The following is a 24,095-nucleotide window of genomic DNA, read 5'->3' as shown; positions in this document are numbered from 1 at the left end:
ATATGATGTAGCTCCGCATGTGTTTCAGCAGGGCAGACAACACTCTGGACAACACGTTGGAAAACATAGGCTGGGACATCCCTGATGCAATGGCCACTGTTGTTTGAAATGACCCACTTGCTAGGAAATGGAGTACTGACAGCACCTGCACTTGAGGGGGGATTCCTGTGGGATGGCGGATAGCTGACATCAGGTCTGGCTCCAACTGGGCACACAGTTCCTGGATTGTGGCACGATCAAGTCTGTAGGTGATGATCACATGTCGCTCCTCCATTGTCGACAGGTCCACCAGCGGTCTGTACACCGGAGGATGCCGGCATCTCCTCACATTCCCCAGCCGACAGTGCCTATGGAGGAGAACAGCGAGCAGAGAGTCAACCAACTCTGAGGTACGTAAACACAGCTTACTCTGAAACATTGGCAAATCGACATATGCCTGTATGAGTGTTTAGGCAAGGCCTAGATATGTGTGACGCAGTCCAAAATAATGGCATGAGGGCCCATGAAATGGCGGATGCCTGACCTGTACAGAGGGACAATGGGATATGAGGTAACTGCGCTGGCGTTGTACACCGTCGCGGTAGGCGGTCGAAGACCGAGGCGCTATCCTGCATTGGTTAACATTTGACCCTATGGGTCCCAGGAGCCAATGACGATGTACGCCGGCGGGGACGGTTCACACTGCCGCGGACGTGACCACCACTTTCTCTCTGTTCAATCACTTGATACCTGTTCTTCGACAGGAGAGGACCTACACTGCAAGTGCTGCTGTTATCTCATTCTGGAAGAGACAATGGCTTGTGTGTCTGGGGAAAGGGCCCCTGCCTTCAGCACGGGGGAGTTGGAGAAACTCGTGGATGGGGTCCTCCCCCAGTACACGCTACTCTACGGTCCTCCAGACAAACAGGTAACTACACTGTGAGCATGCTGTATGGGCAATGCCTGTGAGGAGTGGTGTGGATGAAAGATAGGGGGGGTGAGAATGAGGCATGCATGAAACAACAGTGAGTGTATTTGCGTCATGGCAAGGGCAGGGATGCGGGCCAATTACTGTGACGGTGCGGAAGGTAATAACTTCTCTTTTTCCCCTGTACTATTCGTGTAGGTCAGCGCCCACCAGAAGAAGGACATTTGGCGTGCCATCGCCAAGGAAGTCCGGACCCTGGGGTCTACCACAGACGGAGCACCCACTGCCGGAAAAGATGGGAGGACATTCGCCGCTGGAGCAAGAAGACAGCGGAGGCCCAGCTGGGGTTGGCCTCCCAACGTGGGAGGGGTGCCGGTCGTACCATGACCCCCCTGATGTTCAGGATCCTGGCGGTGGCGTACCCGGAGTTGGATGGGCGCTTGAGGGCATCACAGAAGCCACAACGGGGTGAGTACACTCTCATTCTGCTTATTCAGCACGCATTGTAGGTGTCTGGGTGGGGGAGGTGGGCTGTGGATTCCCCTAGGCCAGGGCGAGTTTAGTAGACAGGCCCTGTGGCACCCCACCCCACCTGTGTACAGTGCCAACTACACCTAGTCAGGCTCCTGTGACATCCATGTGTGCAGCAATCGGGCATAGCCTTGTAATCCATGTCCCTGGGATTGAATAGGGAACTCCAAAGTGCGCGGCGTAGTGCAGGGGGCTTCTTTGTCTGTAGTGTCCGCCAACGGTAGCGGTATTGCATGCACTCAACATGTCTTTCTTCTGTCTCCTCCCCCTTTTTGTGATCTCCCTATTCTTGTGTGCATTAGCATCATCAGGTGGAGGAGCAGTGGCACCGGAGCAGGAGGGAGCTGCATCCCACATGGCCCTGGAGGGCAACACTACGGAGTCTGAATTTACCAGTGGGACGGAGGGCGAGGGGAGCTCCACGGCGGGGATAGTAGCTGGCACCAGTGATACGGACTCCTCCTCTGATGGGAGCTCCCTTGCAGTGGCGGGCCTATCTGTGCACCCGCATCTACAGGTACAGCCGCCACCCCCCCTGCCAGCACCGCCCTCCCAGCAGCCCCTCAGCGTGTGTCCCGTGCCCGCTCACCCAGGAGGGTGAGCATCTCCTTCGCCCCAGGCACCTCAGCCCCTGCCCCTGTCACCCCTGCTGCCCTCAGTGAGGAGGCCATTGACCTCCTCAGGTCCCTCACTGTTGGGCAGTCTACCATTTTGAATGCCATCCAGGGTGTAGAGAGGCAGTTGCAACAAACCAATGCATACCTGGAAGGCATTCACTCTGGTCAGGCAGCCCATCAGGGAGCTTTTCAGACTCTGGCCTCAGCACTGATGGCAGCCATTGTCTCTGTCTCTAGCCTCCCCCCTCCTACTTCCTCCACCCAGACCCAAACCCCTGTACCTCAGCCTATCCCAAGCACACCATCAGACCAGCATGCACACACCTCAACACACAAGGGTAGCTCTGGCAAACATAAGCACCACACATCCCACAGGCACTCACGCAAGCAGCACACACCAACATCCACTGCCTCCACTGTGTCCCCCTCCTCCTCGTCCCCTTCCTCCCTCCCTGTCTCGTCTCCACTTACACCTGCATGCACTACATCCTTAGCCACTACGTCCTTCTCCAGCACACCCACCACCACACCCCGCTCACGTGAGGTCACCACCCCCCTACCATTCACACGTCCCCTGTGTCCTCTCCCACTTTGTCTGTGAGGCCACCTCCCAAGGTACACAAACGCAGCAACACACCCACCCAACAGCCATCCACCTCACGACAGCCTCCAGCCCATGCACCTTCACCCAAAGTCACCAAACGTACACCTCCTACAACCACTACCTCTTCCTCCACTCCCAAACCCTCTCCATATACCTGTCCCAGTGTTCCTAAGAAACTTTTCCTGTCCAACCTTGACCTCATTCCCTCACCTCCCCCACCCCTTCAGTCTCCTAGGGCCCGACTCTCCAGGTCCCATCCCAGCACCTCAGCCACATCTGCGGGACCAGTGGTCCCAGCAGTAACCGGCTTCTGGAGTGCGCCAGGCAGCAGGGCAGCCAGTGTGGCAAGGAGCCAGAGCACAGACAGTCCCCCACCTGTAAAGCATAAAAAGTTGGCCAGTGCCCAGCGGGAGAGGGGAAAGAAATCAGCCACCAAAGCCGCTCCCAGGGGTACAGTTGGGGGTGTAGAGACAACTGCGCCACCATCCAAGGTGGGTAAGGGGCACAGTAAAACCGGCAAGTCTGGGAAGATCTGCACGGTGGACAAGACCGCCACCAGCCCCGCTGCCCAGGACACCGCTGCCAGCGGCACCGCTGCCCAGGACACCGTCACCACCAGCCCCGCTGCCCAGGACACCGCCGCCAGCAGAACCGCTGCCCAGGACACCGCCGCCAGCAGCACCGCTGGCCAGGACATCGCCGCCACCAGCCCTGCTGCCCAGGACACCGCCGCCAGCAGCACCGCTGCACAGGACACCGCCGCCACCAGCCCCGCTGCCCAGGACACCGCCGCCAGCAGAACCGCTGCCCAGGACACCGCCGCCAGCAGCCCCGCAGGCCAGTGAGCACCAATGACTCTGACGCTACTGAGGCCACCACGGGCAGGATGAAGCAGGCTGGGTACAAAGCCCCCTCCAGAACCAGTGGAGTATCACATCCACTCACACAGTCCTTGTCAGGATGAAGCACTCTGGGCACAAAGCCCCCTCCAGAAACCAGTGGAGTATCACATCCCCTCACGCAGTCCTTGGCAGGATGAAGCACTCTGGGCACAAATGCCCCTCCAGAACTAGTGGAGTATCACATCCACTACCTCTGTCCTAGGCAGCATGAAGCACTCAGGGCACAAAGCCCCCTCCATAACCAGTGGAGTATCACATCCACTCACACAGTCCTTGGCAGGATGAAGCACTCTGGGCACAAAGCCCCCTCCAGAACCAGTGGAGTATCACATCCACTACCCCAGTCCTTGGCAGGATGAAGCACTCTGGGCACAAAGCCCTCTCCAGAACCAGTGGAGTATCACATCCACTACCCCAGTCCTTGGCAGGATGAAGCACTCTGGGCACAAAGCCCCCTCCAGAACCAGTGGAGTATCACATCCACTACCCCAGTCCTTGGCAGGATGAAGCACTCTGGGCACAAAGGCCCCTCCAGAAACCAGTGGAGAATGTTATCCACTTGAGAGACTGTGGTTTTGCACTCCCCAGGATTGAACAGTGGGCAAACCATCCACTGTAGAGACTTGAGAGACTGTGGCTTTGCACTCCCCAGGATATAGCAGTGGGCAACACACCCACTGTGGAGACTTGAGAGACTGTGGCTTTGCACTCCCTAGGATTGAACAGTGGGCATGGAGCCCCCTTGTGGATCTGGCGTTGTGCACTCATCCGGCTGAGGTGCCCCCCCCTTCCCTTCCGCCTGAGGTGCCTGCTTTATTTCTATCTGATGCCCCAGCAGTGTTCTCTCCGTCTTGTTCGGGTATTGAGTGTGGGCCTCACCCATGCCTTTTGGGCCCTGTGGTCCACGGACTATGATAGTGGAATACCTTGGACTTGGATTCTTGGTGTATATTTTTGTTTATAGTGTGAATATCTTACTATATGTATATATTTTTGATTACTGTCTTCGTATATATTAGAATCATTCGACTCATTTCCTTTTGTCCTGGCAATCTTCCAGAGGGGGTTAAGGGGGTGTAACTGTGATGTATCATGATGTATCATGATGTATTAGTGTGTGTGTTGTCGTGGGTGAGGGTAGGGGTGGGAGTTTTGCGTGTTGCGTGTGTGTGTCACTGTTTTTTCCCTCCCCTGTGTCATTGGTGCAGTACTCACCGTGGGCTTCGCCACCGGCGTTCGTGCTCCTGGTAGAGGAGCAGGAAGATAAAGGCTCAAAGAATCTGAAGTTCTGGTTCCATGGCGTCCTGGTTCCTCGTGGGATGTGTGGAGGTGAGCGTTTTCCCTTCCAAGTCCTGTTTCCTCCATGTTTTTGTTTGCGGTGTATCCGCCCTGGAAAAGGTGGCGGATTGGTGGCTTGTAATAATGTGGGCGGTACATTGTCTTCCGCCTGTCTGTTGGCGGTTACCGCCACAGTGTTTGTTTGTACCGCCTTGGCGGTCGGAGTGTTAAAGTGGCTGTCTATGTTGGCGGTTTCTGCCACAGTCGTAATTAAAAAAAAAAAATCCGCCGGCCTGTTGGAGGTTTTACCGCTGCTTTAACACCGACCGCCAGGGTTGTAATGACCACCTAAGAGTCTTAAATCCTTTACAAAACAGTGAGAACACTGTTAGCATGCAAAAGTATCTGGGTAGCATGAAAATAACAATGCAGAGGCGAGTGTGCATCGCAAAAGGCCAGTGGCGCGTTGATTTATCACTCACAAGAGAGTCTGTGTGTCTTTCCTCCTCGGGTCGGGTTGGCGTGCGTCATTTTTCCTCTTCCGCAAGAGAGCAATGTGTCGATCAGGTCAGGCACCTTGAGTCCAGGTAGGCTTTGCATTGTTTTTCCGCACCCAGCAATGTTGCGTTGAAAATCCGGTCACACGGTATTACATAACCGTGCTGCGTGTGGTTTGCGTCGTTATCAGCCTCTGTTAGTCGTTTCTCCAGCTGTGTTGCATCAATCGTCCAGCCGTGATGCAGGTGGAGCGGTTATTTCAGCTGTGAAGTCGGCGGCGCGTCGTTTATCAGGCGTTCTGTGCTGGATTTTCACTCTTGGTCTGCCAGCTTCACCTTTCAAGGGCCTAGGAAGTGGATAGGGCACCCCTTGGCATGTCAGGAGTCTTAGCAGAAAGCTTAGGTGCTGGCAGGGAAAGTCTTTGATGGTCCTGAGACTTCAACAACAGGAGGCAAGCTCAGTTCAAGCCCTTGGAGATTCTTCACAAGCAGGAATGCCCAACAAAGTCCAGTCTTTTTCCCTTTTCACAGGCAGAATCAGCAACTGTAGGATAGCGCCACAGTCACAGGTAGGGCAGCACTTCTGCGGAAGTGATCTAATTTTCAGGAGTTTTGGGTATTCTTCTTAGACCCCTTTCTGCCTTTGAAGTAGGCCTACTGTCAAACTAACCCAGGCAGGGAATCCACAAACAGGCAGAGTCACAGAATGGTTTAAGCAAGACAATGCCTACTTTCTAAAAGCGGCATTTTCAAACACACAATCTCAAAACCAACTTTACTAAAAGATGTATTTTTAAATTGTGAGTTCAGAGATCCCAAAATCCACATGTCTATCTGTTCCCAAAGGGAATCTATGCTTTAATCATATTTAAAGGCAGCCCCCATGTCAACCTATGAGAGGGATAGGCCTTGCAACAGTGAAAAGTGAATTTGGCAGTATTTCACTAACAGGACATATAAAACTCATTATTATATGTCCTACTTTTAGACCTGACAACCTTAGGGTATCACATCTAACTTTTTGCCTGCCTCCCTCCACTTTTTGGATACTGTTTTTCTGGTTTTAGGACCCTGTGCACTTTACCACAGCTAACCAGTGCTACAGTGCATATGCTCTCTCCCTTAAAACATGGTGACACTGGTTCATACCCAATTGGCTTATTTAATCTAATTTTAAGTTCCCAATAAAGTGCACTACATGTGCCCAGGGCCTGTAGATTAAATGCTACTAGTGGCCAGCAGTACTGATTGTGCCACCCACATAAGTAGCCTCTTAACAATGCCTCAGGCCTGCCATTGCAAGGCCTGTGTGTGCAGTTTCACTGCCACTTCGACTTGGCATTTAAAAGTATTTGCAAAGCCTCAAACTCCCCTTTTCCTACATATAAGCCACCCCTAAGGTAGGCCCTTGGTAACCCATAGGGCAGGGTGCTATGATGGTAAAAGGCAGGACGTATGCCTGTGTAGTTTATATGTCTTGGTAGCAAGGAACTCCTAAATTCATTTTACACTGCTGAGAGGCCTTCTCCTTTCATAGGCTAATATTAGGGCTACCCTCATATACTATTTGAGCGGTAGATTCTGATCTGAAAGGAGTAACAATGTCAGATTTAGTACGGCCAGAAAGGTAATACAAAATCCTGCTGACTGGTGAAGTTGGATTTAATAGTACTAATTTTGAAATGCCACTTTTAGAAAGTGAGCAGTTCTCTGCACTTAAATCCTTCTGTGCCTTACAATCCACATCTCAGTCACACCTACACACAGCTGCATACTGAATGGGTCTTCCTGGGCTGGGAGGGTAGAGGGCCTGACACTTACATGTCAAAGGACAGTGGTCTGACCTCACACAATGGACTGCCAAACCCCCTACTGGGACCCTGGCAGACAGGATGGAACTAAAAGGGGACCTTGTGTACTTCTAAGTCACTCTTTGAAGTCTCCCCCACTTCAAAGGCACATTTGGTTTTTAAACAGGGCCTCTGACCCTACCAACTCAGACACTTCTGGACAAGATACCACTGGTGAAGAAACTTTGAACCAGACCCTGCAACCTGCAAAGAGGACCATCCTGGCTGCCCAAAGGACTTACCCGACTGCTTTTCATCAAAGGACTGCTGCCCTGCTGTTGCCCTGCTGCCTTTCAGTCTTCTGGTTCTGCTGAGAAGTGCTCTCCAAGGGCTTGGATAGAGCTTGACCCCTGTTTTTTGAAGTCTCAGGACCTAAAAGACTTCCTCCTGCAAAGAACTCATTGTGTGGCAAAAATTCAATGCACAGCATGCCAAAAACGACGCACAGCCTCCATCCTGGTGAGAAAATCCCTGCACACCCAACCAGAACGAGGCAGCCCGGCTCCCCAAGAGGAGATCGGCGCAGCACCAGCATTGCAACCGGAACTTCGACGCACAGCCCACTGGATCGACATATAGCCGAGCCGCAATGACACAGCCGACTTCCTGCAAGAAGAATTGATGCAGCGCCTGCTGTGTGACAGAAATTTCCCAGCATCGCCCACCAGATCGACGCAGCTCGTGAGACTTCATCCTGCATGTCCAGGATTTCTCTGCATCGTCCCCAGTGTGTCCTAAAACTCCGCAACCTGAAGAGGATCCAAGTCAGAATGACAGAAATCAACGCAAAGCCTTCCCTGCGTGGAAAATTATCATCGCATCATCTGTGTGCACCTGGGTAAACTGACACACACCTCCCTGTTTCCCACACAACTCCTCCTCTGAGGTCCCTTGCGGAAAATCTGAATGCAAACCAGGAACTTTGTGCTTGCAACAGACACTTGTTGCTTTTTAAAGACTAAAGACTCTTTTTATCATTCTCTAAAGTGATATTTTAGTGTGTATTTTTCACATTTTTAACGTTTTGACCTGCATTTAACCAGATAAATATTATATATTTTTCTTAACACTGTGTAGTGTATTTTTGTAGTGTTATACTGTGTTATTGCATGAGTTATTGCACAAATACTTTACACATTGCCTTCTAAGCTAAGCCTCACTGCCCAGAGGGTGGGCACAGGATAATTTGGATTGTGTGTGACTTACCCTGATTAGAGTGAGGGTCCTTGCTTGGACAGGGGGTAACCTGATTGCCAACCAAAGACCCCATTTCTAACATTTACCTTAAACATACACTGCAACCTGCCCTTGGGGCTACCTAGGGCCTAACTTAGTGGTGTCTTACATGTAAGAAAAGGGAAGGTTTAGGGCTGGCAAGTCGGTACACTTGCCAAGTCAAATTGGAAGTTTAAAACTGCTCACACAGAAACTGCAGCGGCAGGTCTGAGCCATGTTTACAGAGCTACTAATGTGGATGGCACAACCGGTGCTGCAGGCCCGCTAGTAGCATTTGATTTACAGGCCATAGGCACCTCTAGTGCACGGTACTAGGGACTTACTAGTAAATCAAATATGCCAATCATGGAAAGCCAATTACACATACATTTCACATAGGAGCACTTGCACTTTAGCACTGTATAGCAGTGGTAAAGTGCTCCTAGTAACAAAAACAGCAAAAACAGAGTCCAGTACACATCAACAACCTGGGAACAGAGACAAAAAGTTAGGGGAGACCACGCCAAGGATGCCCAGTCTAACACGTGTCCCGGATGAAAGTGGGGAGCAACTACCCAACCTCATGGGAGTTCTCACCACTAAGGCTGAAGAATCTGGACAGACTATCCGCATTGGCGTGTTCTGTACCAGGGTGGGTTCCACCATAAAGTCCATCCCCTGTAAGTTTTGGATTCTCACCCCTCATCTGCATTGACCATCTGAGGGGCCTGTGGTCGGTCTGAACCCAGAAGTGAGTCCCAAACAATTAAGGTCTTAGCTTCTTTAGCACCCAAAGCTCAGCAAAAGCTTCACACTCTATAGCACTCCACCTATGTTCCCTGGGAAGTAACCTCCTGCTAATGAAGGCTACAGGTTGATCTATGCCCTCTTCATTAAGCTGTGAAAGTACTGATCCTATACTATGCTCTGAGGTGTCTGTTTTCACAACAAATTCCTTGGAAAAGTCAGGTGCCTTCAGCATCAAAACCGGTCTGGCAAGCCTCAGTCTGTGCACCAAAAGCAGTCTGGCTAGCCTTGGTCCAGATCACCTTCTTTGGTTGCTTCTTCGAAGTCAACTCAGTCAAGGGGGTAACAATGGTGCCATACCACTTGACAAGCTTCCTGTGATAGCCAGTGAGGCCTAAAAAGGCTCTCACCTCAGTCTGGGACTTGGGGGTTCACAAGGCAGAATGGTGTCAATCTTTGGCTGTAGGGGTGCCACCTGGCCACCCGCCACCTGGTGTTACAAATACACCACAGAACCCTGCCCTATTTGGCACTTGCTTGCCTTAATACTGATGCCTGCCTTTTGCAGGGCCTCCAACACATTGCAGAGGTGTTGTAAATGTTCCTCCTATGTGGAACTAAAGACAGAAATGTCATCCAGGTAGGTGGCACTCAACTCATCCAGTCCAGCCAACACCTGGTTTACCAACCTCTGTATGGTGGCAGTGCCAATCTTTATTCCAAAGGGCAAGGGTCGGGTTGGCGTCATTTTTCCTCTACCGCAAGAGACCAATGTGTCGATCAGGTCAGGCACCTTGAGTCCAGGCAGGCTTTGCATTGTTTTTCCGCACCCAGCAATGTTGCGTTGAAAATACGGTCACACGGTATCACATAACCGTGCTGCGTGTGGTTTGCGTCGTTATCAGCCTCTGTTAGTCATTTCTCCAGCTGCGTTGCATCAATTGTCCAGCCTTGATGCAGGCGGAGCGGTTGTTTCAGCCGTGAAGCCGGTGGCTGAAGAGCAGTGAAACCCCAAAACTGGTCCCAGGATACTTGTTTCTGGTTCAGAGAGAACCTGGCCTGGCAGTTCGGGCTGGACTGTTCCCATGGGGAACAGGGTCAAGACTGATTTGTATATGGCTGGGTCCAAACTGGAATGACATGGTGAGCCAAAAAAATGATGGATCAAACCCAGAACTGTGACTGGGGGAGAATGTTTGATTTTGTCTACATTCCGTCCATCAACTGTTCTTTTTGCATTTCTTGCCCCAAGTGCGAAGGGTATGCCTAGAAGTGGGTCCCGTGCTCACTATGCCACCAGATTCAAGCTAGCTTGGCTGAAGAGGGGTGATACCCTGAAACTGAACACAGGATGCTTGTTTTTGGTCCAGAGCGGACCTGGTCTGGCAGTTCGGGCTGGACTGTTCCCATGGGGAACAGGGGCAAGACTGATGTGCATATATCTGGGTCCGAACTGGAATGGAATGGTGAGCAAAAAAACTGATGGATTAAACACAGATCTGTCACTGGGGAGAATGTTTGATTTGGTCTACATTTCGTCCATCAACTGTTTTTTTTGCATTTGTCACCCCAAGTGGGAAGAGTATGCCCAGAAGTGGGTCCCGTGCTCACTATGCCACCAGATTCAAGCTAGCTTGGCTGAAGAAGGGTGATACCCTGAAACTGAACACAAGATGCTTGTTTTTGGTCCAGAGAGGACCTGGTCTGGCAGTTTGGGCTGGACTGTTCTCATGGGGAACAGGGGCAAGACTGATGTGCATATATCTGGGTCCGAACTGGAATGGAATGGTGAGCAAAAAAACTGATGGATTAAACCCAGATCTGTCACTGGGGAGAATGTTTGATTTGGTCTACATTTCATCCATCAACTGTTTTTTTTGCATTTGTCACCCCAAGTGGGAAGGGTATGCCCAGACGTGGGTCCCGTACTGACTATGCCACCAGATTCAAGCTAGCCTGGCTGAAGATGGGTGATACCCCGAAACCGGTCCCAGGATGCTTGTTTGTGGCCCAGAGTACGCCGATGTTGTGTGGCGTGGCGGTGGGGGGTCCTGGACCGCCATACAATTCCTCATTTGCTAATATTGGGCCTTATTAGGTACAGTGGCCAATGGGGATCTACACCTGCCGTGACGGTATGCACTGCCATGGACGAGACTTCCATTTCCTATTTGATTCCTTACTTGTTACCTGACCTTCCATAGGAGAGGACCTACACTGCATGTGATGCCGTGACCTGTGTCTGGAACCTACCATGGCCTGTGTGACCGGGTAAAGGGCCCCAGCCTTCACTTCGGAGGAGATGGAGCGACTGGTGGATGGGATCCTACCCCAGTACGGACTTGCTGTATGGGCCTCCAGACCAACAGGTGAGTACACTGTGGGCAAGATGCATGTGGTATGAATGCATGGAGTTGTGTGTGAAGGCATTGTGAAAGGGGGGTGGGTGGATGTCCCTTTTGGTGGTGTATATGTTGTGGGCTGTGCTATGTGTATGCCAATCAATGGTGACGAAACGGGTATGGTGGGCCATTTGTGTGACAGGCTGGACTGTTTGTCTAATGGTGTTCTCCTGTGTGTATTGTCTCTGCAGGTCAGCGCTCATCAAAAGATGGGGATATGGTGTGCCATCGCCACGGAGATGCGGACCCTGGGGGGTCTATGGCAGGCAGAGCACCCACTGTCGGAAACGGTGGGAGGACTTGAGACGCTGGGCACAGAAGACTGCGGAGGCCCAGCTGGGGATGGCCTTCCAACACGAAAGGTGTGCCCATCGGACCCTGACCCCCGCTGATGGCTCGCATACTGGCGGTGGCCTACCCTGAGCTGGATGGGCACTTGAAGGTATCACAGCAGCCCCAAGGGGGTGAGTACAGTGTCTATCATTACAACTTATGGCTGGTGGGTTGGTATCCGGGTGGTGGTTGTGTGTCTTTGGGTGCCCCAAGGCCAGGCTAGACATAGCAGCGTAGGTCCTCTGGTGGCTAAGGATATGAATCTAAAATACTGCTTACCTAGCTTGTTAATATTCACCTCAGGGCAGGGCTGCGTGGGCCCCAGGTGTGTTGCAGTTGGCGGTGTGCGCCCCTCCTCATTCACTGGTAGTGCCATGCATAGTGCGTACGCCTGTTCTCTGTCTGTGAGGGTGCTGTGTATGCCAACGGTGGTGTTGGTGCAGTCATTGATCCAGTGTATTCTCTGTTTCTCTCCCCCCCCTTTCTTGCTTTGTCATCCTCTCCTTATGTGCATTAGCATCAACTGGCGGTGGAGCAGAGGCACCAGCGACAGAGGGAGCTGCTTCCCCCAGGACCCTGGAGGCAGAGTCCACCAACGCCGAGGGCACCAGTGAGATGGAGGGCATGGGGAGCACTACGGCAAAGACTGGAGGGGACAACACAGACTCTGATACCTCCTCCGATGGGAGCTCTCTGGTGGTGGCGGAAACCTCTGTGACCAACCCAGCTGCAGGTACAGCCTCCACCCCCGTACCAGCACCGCCCTCCCAGTAGCCCCTCAGCGAGTTGCCCGTGCCCACTCACCCAGGAGGGGGGCATCTCCTTCGCCCCAGGCAGCTCAGGCCCTGTCCCAGTGAGCCCTTCTGCCCTGAGTGAGGAGGCTGTTGACCTCCTGAGATCCATCTCTGTAGGGCAATCAATCATTGTGAATGGCATCTAGGGACTGAAATCCCACATGCAGCAATGCAATGCATTCCTGGAGGGCATTCATGGTGGATTGGCGGCCCAACAGAGATTGATTCAGGCTCTAGCCTCCTCTCTGATGACAACCATTGACCCTGTTTCAGCCTTTCCCCCTCCAACTTCCACTTCCCAGTCCCATTCTCCTCAACCCCAACCCATCCCAAACACACAGACAGACACCCATGCACACAAGACAACACCCAAAAGTGTCACAGGCAAACACAAGCACCACCCTTCATCCCACAGGCCCTCACACAAACACCATTCAGTTGCAGACACAACATCCACTGTCTCCACTGTCTCCCCCTCCTACTCTTCCTCCGCCTCCCACCCAGTTATGTCCACACTCACACCTGCATGCACTACATCAATATCCACTACCAGCATCATCACCAATCCAAGCAGAACACACACCTCACAGGCAGACACCTCCACAACATCCATGCACGTGTCCCCTCTGTCCTCTCCCATTGTGTCTGACCCCCTCCTAAAGGACACAAATGCTAGCACTCAGACACCCACCAGCCATCCACCTCACAACAGCATACAGCCCATGCCCTTGCACCGATATCAAGCAGACATACACCTCCGACAACCACTCCCTCATCCACCACTCCCATTACTCCTCCCACCCCAACGTCCCTAAAAAGCTTTTCCTTTCCATGATTGACCTCTTCCCTACCTCTCCCTTCATCCTCAACGTATGGGCAGGGTAGCAAGGACACAGCCCAGCACCTTAGCCAAACAGTCCCCGGGGACAGTGGTAGCACCACCTACTCGTGATGGTAGGGATACCAGATGAACAATACTGAAGGGGAAGGAGGCAGCACAACCTGAGATGAAAGGGAAGAGTCCGGCAGCAGCTGTGAAGAAGGGGAAGGAGCCTGCACCATCTGCGAAGAAGGGGAAGAAGCCTGCACCAGCTGCGAAGAAGGGGAAGGAGCCTGCACCAGCTGGAAAGAAGGGGAAGGAGCCTGCACCACCAGGCAGAGGGGGGGAAGAGCCCTTCCACCCCTGCCAGGAAGGGTAAAGGATCCACAACCCATGACCAGGAGGAGAGGAGGCAATCTATGCCAGCTGAAGCTGTCAGCCAAACACTGCCACGAACAGCAGCTGTCATGGGGGCCCCCACCGCCAGCCGTGGTTGTGCACCCATCAGAGTGCAGGTGCTTACCAGGAGCCACCCCCAACCACCACCACAGTTCAGCCATCATAGAGTGCAGGGGCTGATCAGGAGCATCCCCCAACCACCACCACAGCCATCACCGCCGGCGGACTCCAATTAGTCTGCCCTTCAGAGGCTACTGTGCGGGCTGCCCCCTCCAGAACCAGAGGGCAAGTCATCAACTTGAGAGACTGTGGCCTTGGTCTCCCCAGGACAAAGCAATGGGCATGTTGTCCCCTCAAGAACTACTGGATGTAGGAAAGTACCATCTTTCTTGGCATGTTACCCCCATTTTTACCTGTATGTCAGTATGTTTTTGCCTGTCTCACTGGGATCCTGCTGGTCAGTACCCCAGTGCTCATAGTTTATGGCCTAATGTGTGTGGTGTGAATAGTGTTTGACTGGGTCACTGAGGCTCTGCTAATCAGAACCTCAGTTCTTATGCTCTCTCTGCTTTTAAATTTGTCAATGTAGGCTACTGACTTCATTTACCAATTTCAATTGGCACACTGGACCCCCCTTATAAGTTGCTAATATATGGTGCCTAGGTACCCAGGGTATTGGGGTTCCAGGAGATCCTTATGGGTTGCAGCATTTCTTTTGCCACCCATAAGGAGCTCAGACAATCCTTTTCACAGGCCTGCAATTGCAGCCTGCATGCAATAGTGCGCACACTATTTCACAGCCATTTTCGCCACATTAAGGTACCTTATAAGTCATCTATATGTCTAACCTTCATTTGCTGAAGGTTAGGTGCAAAGTTACTAAATGTGAGAGCACCTGTGCACTAGCGAAGGTGGCCCCACATAGTTCAGGGCCATTTCCTGGGACTTTGTGAGTGCGGGGACGCCATTGCATGCGTGCACTACATATAGGTCAATACCTATATGTAGCTTCACAATGGTAACTCCGAATATAGCTATGTAAGGTGTCTAAGATCATGGAATTGTCCCCTCATTCCAAATATGGAGGAATCCATTGCCAAAACGTACCTGTATCCAACTTCACGAGTTGGGACATCCTTTGCATCATGCAGGTACCCGCAGGCATCTTCTTAGGGTGCATTTCTTCAGTCTTCGTCCAACCGGAGACTCTTCTTTCGCACCCTCTTCTGGGTTGGCAGGGGCCCCTGTCCTTCCTGTAACTTCTTTCAAATTCTGGACTTGGTCTCCTTCCTTTGCAGGTATTCGGGTCCAGGAATCCATCATTTGTTGTTTGCAGACTTGGTTAGTTCTTGCAATAATTCCAATCATGAGGTTTAGTGTGTCCTAAGGAAACTTGTGTACTTTACTCCTGCTTTTCTGGGCTCTGGGGTGGGGTAATTTACTTACCTTTACTGTATTATTACTCTCCCAGTGATTCTGCACACACTACACTTGTCTAGGGGGGAATTCATGATTCACATTCAACTTTATTAGTATATGGTTCGTGTTGCCCCTAGACCTATTTTCTCCTATTGTATTCTATAGCATTTCCTATCGTTTGCACTATCCTAAGTCTAATTACTTGCCTTATTTTGGTGTCTAGTGTATATATTGTGTATAATACTTACCTCCTGAAGGAGTATTGCCTCTAAGATATTTTTGGTACTTTGTCACCAAAATAAAATACCTTTATTTTTGGTGGTAACACTGAGTATTGTTTTTACTTCTGTATAAGTACTGTGTAACTATAAGTGGTATTGCATGAGATTTGCATGTCTCCTTGTTCAGCCTAAGCTGCTCTGCTATAGCTACCTCTATCAGCCTAAACTGCTAGAACACTACTACATTTCACAAATAAGGGACAACTGGACCTGGTGTAAGGCGTAAGTAGCCAAGGCACCCACTACAAACCAGGACCGCATCCTACAGTGGGCAAGCCACCCATTTGAGAGACTGTGGCCTTACACTCCCCAGGACAAAGAACAGGGCATGTTGCCCCCTCCAGAACCAGTGGGCAAGTCACCCACTCAAGAGACTGTGGCCTTGCACTCCCCAGGACAAAGCAATGGGCATGTTGCCCCCTCCAGAACGGTGGGCAAGACACCCACTTGAGAGACTGTGGCCTTGCATTCTCCAGGACAAAGCACAGGGCATGTTGCCCCCTCCAGAACCAGTGGGCAAGTCACCCACTTGAGAGACTGTGGCCTTGCACTCCCCTAGACAAAGCACAGGGCATGTTGCCCCTCCAGAACCAGTGGGCAAGTCACCCACTCGAGAGACTGTGGCCTTGCATTCCCCAGGACAAAGCAATGGGAATGTTGCTCCCTACATAGCCAGTGGGCAAGACACCAACTTGAGAGAGTGTGGCCTTTCACTCCCCAGGACAAAGCAATGGGCATGTTGCCCCCTCCAGAACCAGTGGGCAAGACACCCACTTGAAAGACTGTGGCCTTGACCTCCCCATGACAAAGCACTGAGCATGTTGCCCCCTCCAGAACCAGCGGGCAAGTCACCCACTCCAGAGAGTGTGGCCTTGTACTCCCCAGGACAAAGCAATGGGCATATTGCCCCTCCAGAACCAGTGGGCAAGACACCCACTCAAGAGACTGTGGCCTTGCACTCTCCAGGACAAAGCAATGGGCATGTTTCCCCCTCCAGAACCAGTGGACAAGTCACCCACTCGAGAGACTGTGGCCTTCCACTCCCCAGGACAAAGCAATGGGCATATTGCCCCTCCAGAACCAGTGGGCAAGACACCCACTCAAGAGACTGTGGCCTTGCCCTCTCCAGGACAAAGCACAGGGCATGTTGCCCCCTCCAGAACCAGTGGGCAGGTCACCTACTCAAGAGACCGTGGCCTTGCATTCCCCAGGAAAAAGCACAGGGCATGTTGCCCCCTCCAGAATCAGTGGGCAAGTCAACCACTCGAGAGATTGTGGCCTTGCAAGACACCAACTTGAGAGAGTGTGGCCTTGCACTTCCCAGGACAAAGCAATCGGCATGTTGCCCCTCCAGAACCAGTGGGCAAGGCACCCACTTGAGAGACTGTGGCCTTGCACTCCCCATGAGAAAGCACTGGGCATGTCGCCCCCTCCAGAACCAGTGGGCAAGTCACCCACTCCAGAGACTGTGGCCTTGCACTCCCCAGGACAAAGCAATGGTTATGTTGCCCCTTCCAGAACCAGTGGGCAAAACACCCAATTGAGAGACTGTGGCCTTGCACTCCCCAGGAAAAAGTACAGGGCATGTTGCCCCCTCCAGAACCAGTGGGCAAGTCACCCACTCGAGAGACTGTGGCCTTGCACTCGCCAGAACAAAGCAATGGGCATGTTGCCCCCTCCTGAACGAATGGGCAAATCACCTACTCAAGAGACTGTGGCCTTGCACTCCCCAGGACAAAGCACAGGGCATGTTGCCCCCTCCAGAACCAGAGGGCAAGACACTAACTTGAGAGCCAGGCTTTTGATGGCATTGGTACCGCCCAGGAAAAGGTGGCGGAGTGATGTGTCTTAATATGGTGGGCGGTACTTTGTCTTTCGCCTGGCTGTAGGTGGCTACCACCATGGTGACTGTTGTTTCCGCCCTGGCTGTCGGTGTGGTACATTGGCTGTGTATTCGAGATATCACCGTCATGGTCATAATTTGGTGGTAATTACCGCCAGCCTGTTGGGGGTATTACTGCCACTTTATCACCCACTGCCAGGGTCGTAAGGAGGGCCTTTAATGTTAGCCCTTACTCTGTCAGTCACTCAGTAAACTTTGGGCTAGATGTACCAAAGGGTTTTACCCATTCTGTGTCTATGGGAAAATGTGTTCGTACATATGGCCCTTTGTGTTTAACAGGAGGACTGTCCCCAGTGTCCACATCATGGGTACACATGTGTGTGAACTCTGGGATCAGAGAGAACACGGAGGCGAACTGACCCAACACATGGCGACAGTCCCTCTATTGCTCTCGGTTCATGGAGGGGGAGTGGATTATTCCCTCCACATACCCATCTTTTTCTCCAGCAGACAGGAAGTCAGGAAGAGGCTCACTGTTTTCCTCCACCCCATCATCTGTTGCTAGGAGCATGGACAATTCAGTCCGCTCAAAGTGTGGCTTGAGCCAGTTCACATGCAGGTTTACTGTCGCCATGTGTTTTTCCAACTACCTGACCCCTGTTGCTGTTGTGGCACAGTGGACTGACTTCCCTGCTGCTGAGTGTAAGGTGCATTTAGGTTTCCCTGGGCTCAGTTTTGTGAATGGAAATGTTGCGAGGGATGGCCCCGGCTTATTGACTTCTGTTTGTGATGTGCCTTTAGCCGGCATCTGTCAGTCATGGGGCCCACTCTGTGACAATAGTAACGTTCTATAGGGTCTGGCGAGTGCCAATGTCCTTGGTTTCTGTCATTATAGCTGGGTTAAAACCCTCTGAGGTTTTGTAGTGGAGTTTCTGTCAGGACTGGTGCCATTTGCATGTTTGCACCCAATATGGCCCACTCGAGGACAGTCTTTCTCATTTTGTGTTGGACAAACTTACCTCTGGGCTTTCTCCTGTCTTTCTATGTCCTTTTCTTGTTTCTTTTTGTGATAAAGTAATATGTGACATCTATCTCTCACCAGGGTTTGGTGTCTAGTCCTGCTAAGCATGCCAAACCGCTTTGTATTTTTGTGGGTGTTAGACTTAGCATTCTTAGAGTGGGCTCCCCTAACTTTTTGCCTCTGCTTCTGTATGCTGGACTCTGTTTTTGATGTTTTGTTTGCTCTGGGCACTTTACCACTGCTGACCAGTGCTAAAGTGTAAGTGTTCCGGGTATAAATTAAATGTGCAAATTGGCTTATCCATGATTAGCATATTTGATCTACCAGTAAGTCCCTAGTGAAGTGCACTGGAGGTGGCCAGGGCCTGTAAACGCTACTAGTGGGCCTGCAGCACTGGTTGTGCCACCCACACTAGTAGCCCTGTAAACATGGTTCAGACCTGTCACTGCAGTGTCTGTGTATGTAGTTTTAAACTGCCAATTCGACTTGGCAAGTGTACCCACTTGCCAGGCCTAAACCTTCTCTTTTTATGCAAGTAAGGCACCCCTACAGTGGGCCCCAGGTAGCCCCTTGGGTAGGATGCAGTGTATGGTAAAGGTGGGACATGTACTGATGTGTTTTACATGTCCTAGCAGTGAAATACTGCCAAATTAATTTTTCACTGTTGCAAGGCCTATCTCTCTAAACATCGGGCTGCCATTAAATATCCTTAAAGCACAGATTTCCTTTTGGGAGCAGATAGAAATATGGAGTTTAGGGTCTCTGACCTCACAATTTAAAAATACATCTTTAGGTAAAGGTTGTTTTTAGATTGTGTGTTTGAAAATGCCACTTTTATAAAGTAGGCATTTTCTTGCTTAAACCATTCTGTGACTCTGGCTGTTTGTGGATTCCCTGTATGGGTCAGTTTGACTGTTGGGCTGTTTGCACCTCTTCTCTAGACAGTGACACAAAGGGAGCTGGGGTGTAGCCTGCATATCCTGATGGGCCATCTAGGCTGGAGGAGATGGGAGGAGTGGTCACTTACACCTGAAAGGGCTGTGTCTGCTCTCACACAATGAAGTCTCCAGCCCCCTGGTGTGTGTCTGGGGTCAGCCTGGGCAAGGCAGGATCTTGTGAACAACAAAGACTTCCCTTTGAAGTAGGCCTACTTCAATGGCAGAAAGGGATATGAGTAGTGGACACAAAACCCCTAAAAATCAGATTACTTATGGAACCAAGAGGAACCTCTGCCCGGGAGAAGAGTTAGAGAGCTGGAGGAGGAGTACTGTCCATTTGCCTGTGACTGTGCTTTGCTGGGTTGGCCTGCAGTAGCTGCTTCTGCCTGATAGAGGACAAAGACTGACTTTTGTGTGACTTCCCACTGTTGAAGCATCTCCAAGGGCTTGAACTGAGCTTGCCTCCTGTTGTTGAAGTCTCACGGACATCAAAGACTTCTCTCTGCCAGCACCTGGACTCTCTGCTGAGAGTCCTGTCCTGCCAAGTAGTGCCCTAACCTGTCTCTGGGACCTTGAAAGGCGAAGCTGGTGGAAAAAGACAGAAATCCAGGCAAAGACTGTAGTGCGGGCAAACCTTCGATGCACCACCCGCCACAAGGCTAATAAACGACACGACGCCGGCCTTGTGGCTAAAATCGAAGCTCACCCTGCATGGCGGCTGGGAGAGCGATGCATCATGGCTGGAGAAACGATTTGCAACACCTGCAGCGGCCTCTGTAAATGACGTAAGCCCAACGCAGCGTGGTTTCCTGACAGCGTGCAACCGGATTTCAAAGCAACAATTCTGGGTGCAAGAATCAACACAACGTGTGCCTGGACCCGAGGTGCCCGTCTGGGAATCAACGCATCTCTATCTTGCAGGAGAGAAGAAACAATGCACGCTGACCTGACAGGAGAAGGAACGATGCACGGTCTCACTTGCGAGTGAGAAATCGACACAACGCTGGCATTTTTTGACACACGCTCACCCATGCGGTTAAATTTTTACGCTACCCTGGTACTTTCTGTAACAACAGCATTCTCACCGTTTTCTAAGGATTAAAGAGGTCATTATGAACCCGCCGGTCAGTGGAAATGTGGCGGTAGTACCGCCAACATGCTGGCGGTACATTCAGGCACATTGACATTGGGGGGTTGGCTGAAGCCAACCCGACAATGAACCACACTGACCGCCATGGCGGTAACAGCCGCCAGGCTGGAGATAACATTCTCCAACCCGGCGGCTGCTACTGTCCCACCGGCGGCATTATGACCCTGCCTATCGCCATGGTTTTCACGAAAAGCATGGTGGTAGGCCCTACCAGTGACAGGGAATTCCTTCCCTATCACTGATAGGAGGCCCACCCTATCACTGGTAGGAGGCCCACCCCCCCAACACTCCCCAGACAACCCCATGCCCCCACTCCCCCTTCCAATCCTCCCCCATACACGCACACTCACAGGCATGCACCACACATTCACATACTCACTCACACAGGCATACACGCATTCATATATGCATAAATCCATTAATTCAAGCACACATCCGTACACACATCCAACCTTACACGCAGACACGCATTCACATTTGCATTCATACAAAAATTCTCACACACACAGGCAAGCAACACTACACACTCATTTGCATGAACGTACACACTCACACATTCATGCACAAATCCCCACATACAACATCCCCACCCTCTTCCCCTGTCTGAATCCCATGTTACCTGATTCCAGGGGGTCTTCCGGCAGGGGACAGGATGGGGTGCTGCTACGGCCAGCAGCACCCACTAGAAGAACACCGCCAGGCCGTATTATTTCTCATCATACAGCTGGCGGCGGTCTACTGGCGTGGTGCTGCTGGTGGTAGTAGCGCAACCTTAACACCGCCCGCCAGCATGGCTACAGCTGGATTTCCGCCGTTCTTGTGGTGGAAATCTGTCTGTGGTCATATTATGGTAGATGGATGTTAGCCGCGCCAACGGTCTTTTGGCGGCCAACGCCGTGGTGGTAGGCGGTGGGCGGTACTTACCCCGAAAGTTCAAATGTGGGCATTATTCTTTTTAAAATTCATATCTTGACTTGTGTATGTTGGATTTTTTTCATTTTTGTCTTGTTTGATTTAGATAAATATTACCTATTTTTCTAAACCTGTGTTGTGTCCTTTTGTAGTGGTCCACTGTATTACTGTGTGTGTTGTACAAATATTTAACACATTGTCTCTGAGTTAAGCCTGCCTGCTCGTTCCAAGCTACCAAGGGGGTGAGCGGAGGTTAACTGAGTGTGATTCTCCTTTACCATGACTAGAGTGAGGGTCATTGTTTGGACAGGCGGTAATCTGACTGCCAACCAAAGACCCCATTTATAACAGTGGGAAGTCCCTTTTTGAGGATAGTGCAAAGTAATGTTACTTGGGTTCCTGTATCAGTTCATGGCTGTCCTTTCTCTTGTCCCCATTGTTCTCTCAACCTATCCAAAAAGACTGTTATGGTCCCCCAAGGTTTTATGGTTTCTTTAGTTAACCCTCTCCCATCTGGGACGTCAGGGAACATTTCCCTCAGGACCATCCATATTTGGTGTCTGTATGAATTGAATGTGGCCCATGATGCTCAATGTTTGTTTGTGTGATTGCTGGGATACGGGCTCAGGCGAACACAATATTAGTCTGTTCTCCAAAAATACTACTTAGAAGACTTTCAACATCACCTATCTCCAGGTTTATTCCTGCAGTGTTCTTTTCAAAGCATGACAGTACGCAATCCATTTCCCTGCCCTATCCAGCAATGGTGGCAATTAGGTCCTTAGCCCTTCTTTATCCATCCGATCCCATGGCACATAGATGGTCCCTGATGTACCCTTCTGCAGTAGCAGTTATATGTTGGCTTGGGATTTCTCCCTAACACAGTGTTCCCATCTCCTTAGACAATCCTGCATCTCAAGGAAGTTCCACTTAGGATCTTTCCCTATGTGCAGGATGCAGTTTTCCACCACTATGTCCTCTGGTTTGAAGGATCCCTCCTCTATCCACGGTCTGTCGTACTGGTCACTTGCCTTGGTCCACTGGGCTACCAGGTGACAAAACGGTCACGCAAAGTTCTCAACTTCCTCTTGGATTTAGTTTGTCTCTCCTGCTCGTTCACGAGGAGCAGCAGACGTCTTCGCCGCTGCTCTCCTCTTGTGCACGCAAAGGTGACATCATGGTTCTCCTGCATCTGAGTTCAGTTTGCATGAGGCTACTTTGGTCTCTTATTTCCTGCTCAGCCCCTCTCCTAAGTTAACTGTCTGTTGAGGATCGAACCCCAGCCCGGAGCTTCTCCTCTAACTCCACGTCAGATTCTTTCTCAAACATTGCTCCATACCTATCCCTGCTCATCTCAGGTGGAGATTACACTGCTCTACTCTCTTGTTGTGCTTCCAGGGTCGAGCTCTCTCTCTCCCACCTCAGTTTGCACCCTTCCTCTAAATCCCATATAGGTTGCCGACTTCATTCTGAGCTACGCACTGTTCTTCTTGGTCGGAACCTGCCCTCAAATTCACTTTCTGATGTTTCCTCAGCTACCCGAGCATACCCTGTGGCTCCCCTTCATCATCGGATCCCAGAGGACTGGGACCCCTTTCCTCACTCCTGCTAGTTGTCTCACTGTCCAGAACCGCTATGAATCTCCCTGTTACTCAAATGCATTCACGGTAACCTGTATAAGTGTGTGTTCTCTGTGCCACTGGGGTTCGATGGGCTGACCACAACAGATGTTGGGGTCAACCTTTGGTGATCTCTAGCACTGAACTGTGGTGCTGCTGGGATTGCTAAGGCCTGCTGGCCTGTTAAGTTGAATGGTCAAGCTTAGATCTAACAGCTTATTGTACAGTAGGGGTCCCTTCGGCTCCCTCGGCTGGCAGGTTAGTATACCCTAATGTAGGGATGGCAGGCACCAGGGAGAGTACTTCCTTCCCTGCATAAGGGAGGTGAAGTGTGGGCGCCTTGCCTGCAGACTGTTGCATAGTGCTGTTGGTCTGGGCCTCCTTGAAGATGGCCCATAAAGCTTGTAATGCTTCTTTCCTGTCCTTTTTTTGCCCTGTCTATTTTGTCCGTATGTGTGTTCTTATGTGTTCAATTATGTCAGTGTCCTTTGGCAAGGGAAAAGCATGTGCCTTAGTGTGGGTGTGCAATTTGTGGCAAAACATGTTAAGCTTTTTAGCCTGTGTGGGAAGCCTAGTTTGCATATGCTCTAGAGGCAATTCCATGACAAATGTGGGCAGTTATTTTTAGGGACAGTTAAACTTTTAATTTTTTAGGATTTTAGGAATCTTAAGTTATACGTGATTACATTTTCTGGGATCAGGGAATGTTAAGCTTTTACTCTGGTAGAGGGGAAATATATATACACAGCGATTACTAGAACTACTCTGGTAGTAAATATATACATGGGGACTACTTGATCTTATGAGCTCAGCGCTATTTACAGAGGCATCAACGTAAACATTTAACAAACACAATTAACAATGCATATGAAGGATCACAACCTAGAAGAAAGAGCAATTGTTAGTTCAAACTCATGTAATTTGGCATCAAAATGCCGAGCCTTCAATCTCCAGCGCCACAATATCAAAACAACATCATTTCAACTGACCGAAAGAAAAACTGGCAAACACCAAGG

Source organism: Pleurodeles waltl, chromosome 4_1 (genome assembly GCF_031143425.1).
Source record: "Pleurodeles waltl isolate 20211129_DDA chromosome 4_1, aPleWal1.hap1.20221129, whole genome shotgun sequence".
NCBI lineage: Eukaryota > Metazoa > Chordata > Amphibia > Caudata > Salamandridae > Pleurodeles > Pleurodeles waltl.
Note: the sequence above shows the minus strand (reverse complement) of the source record.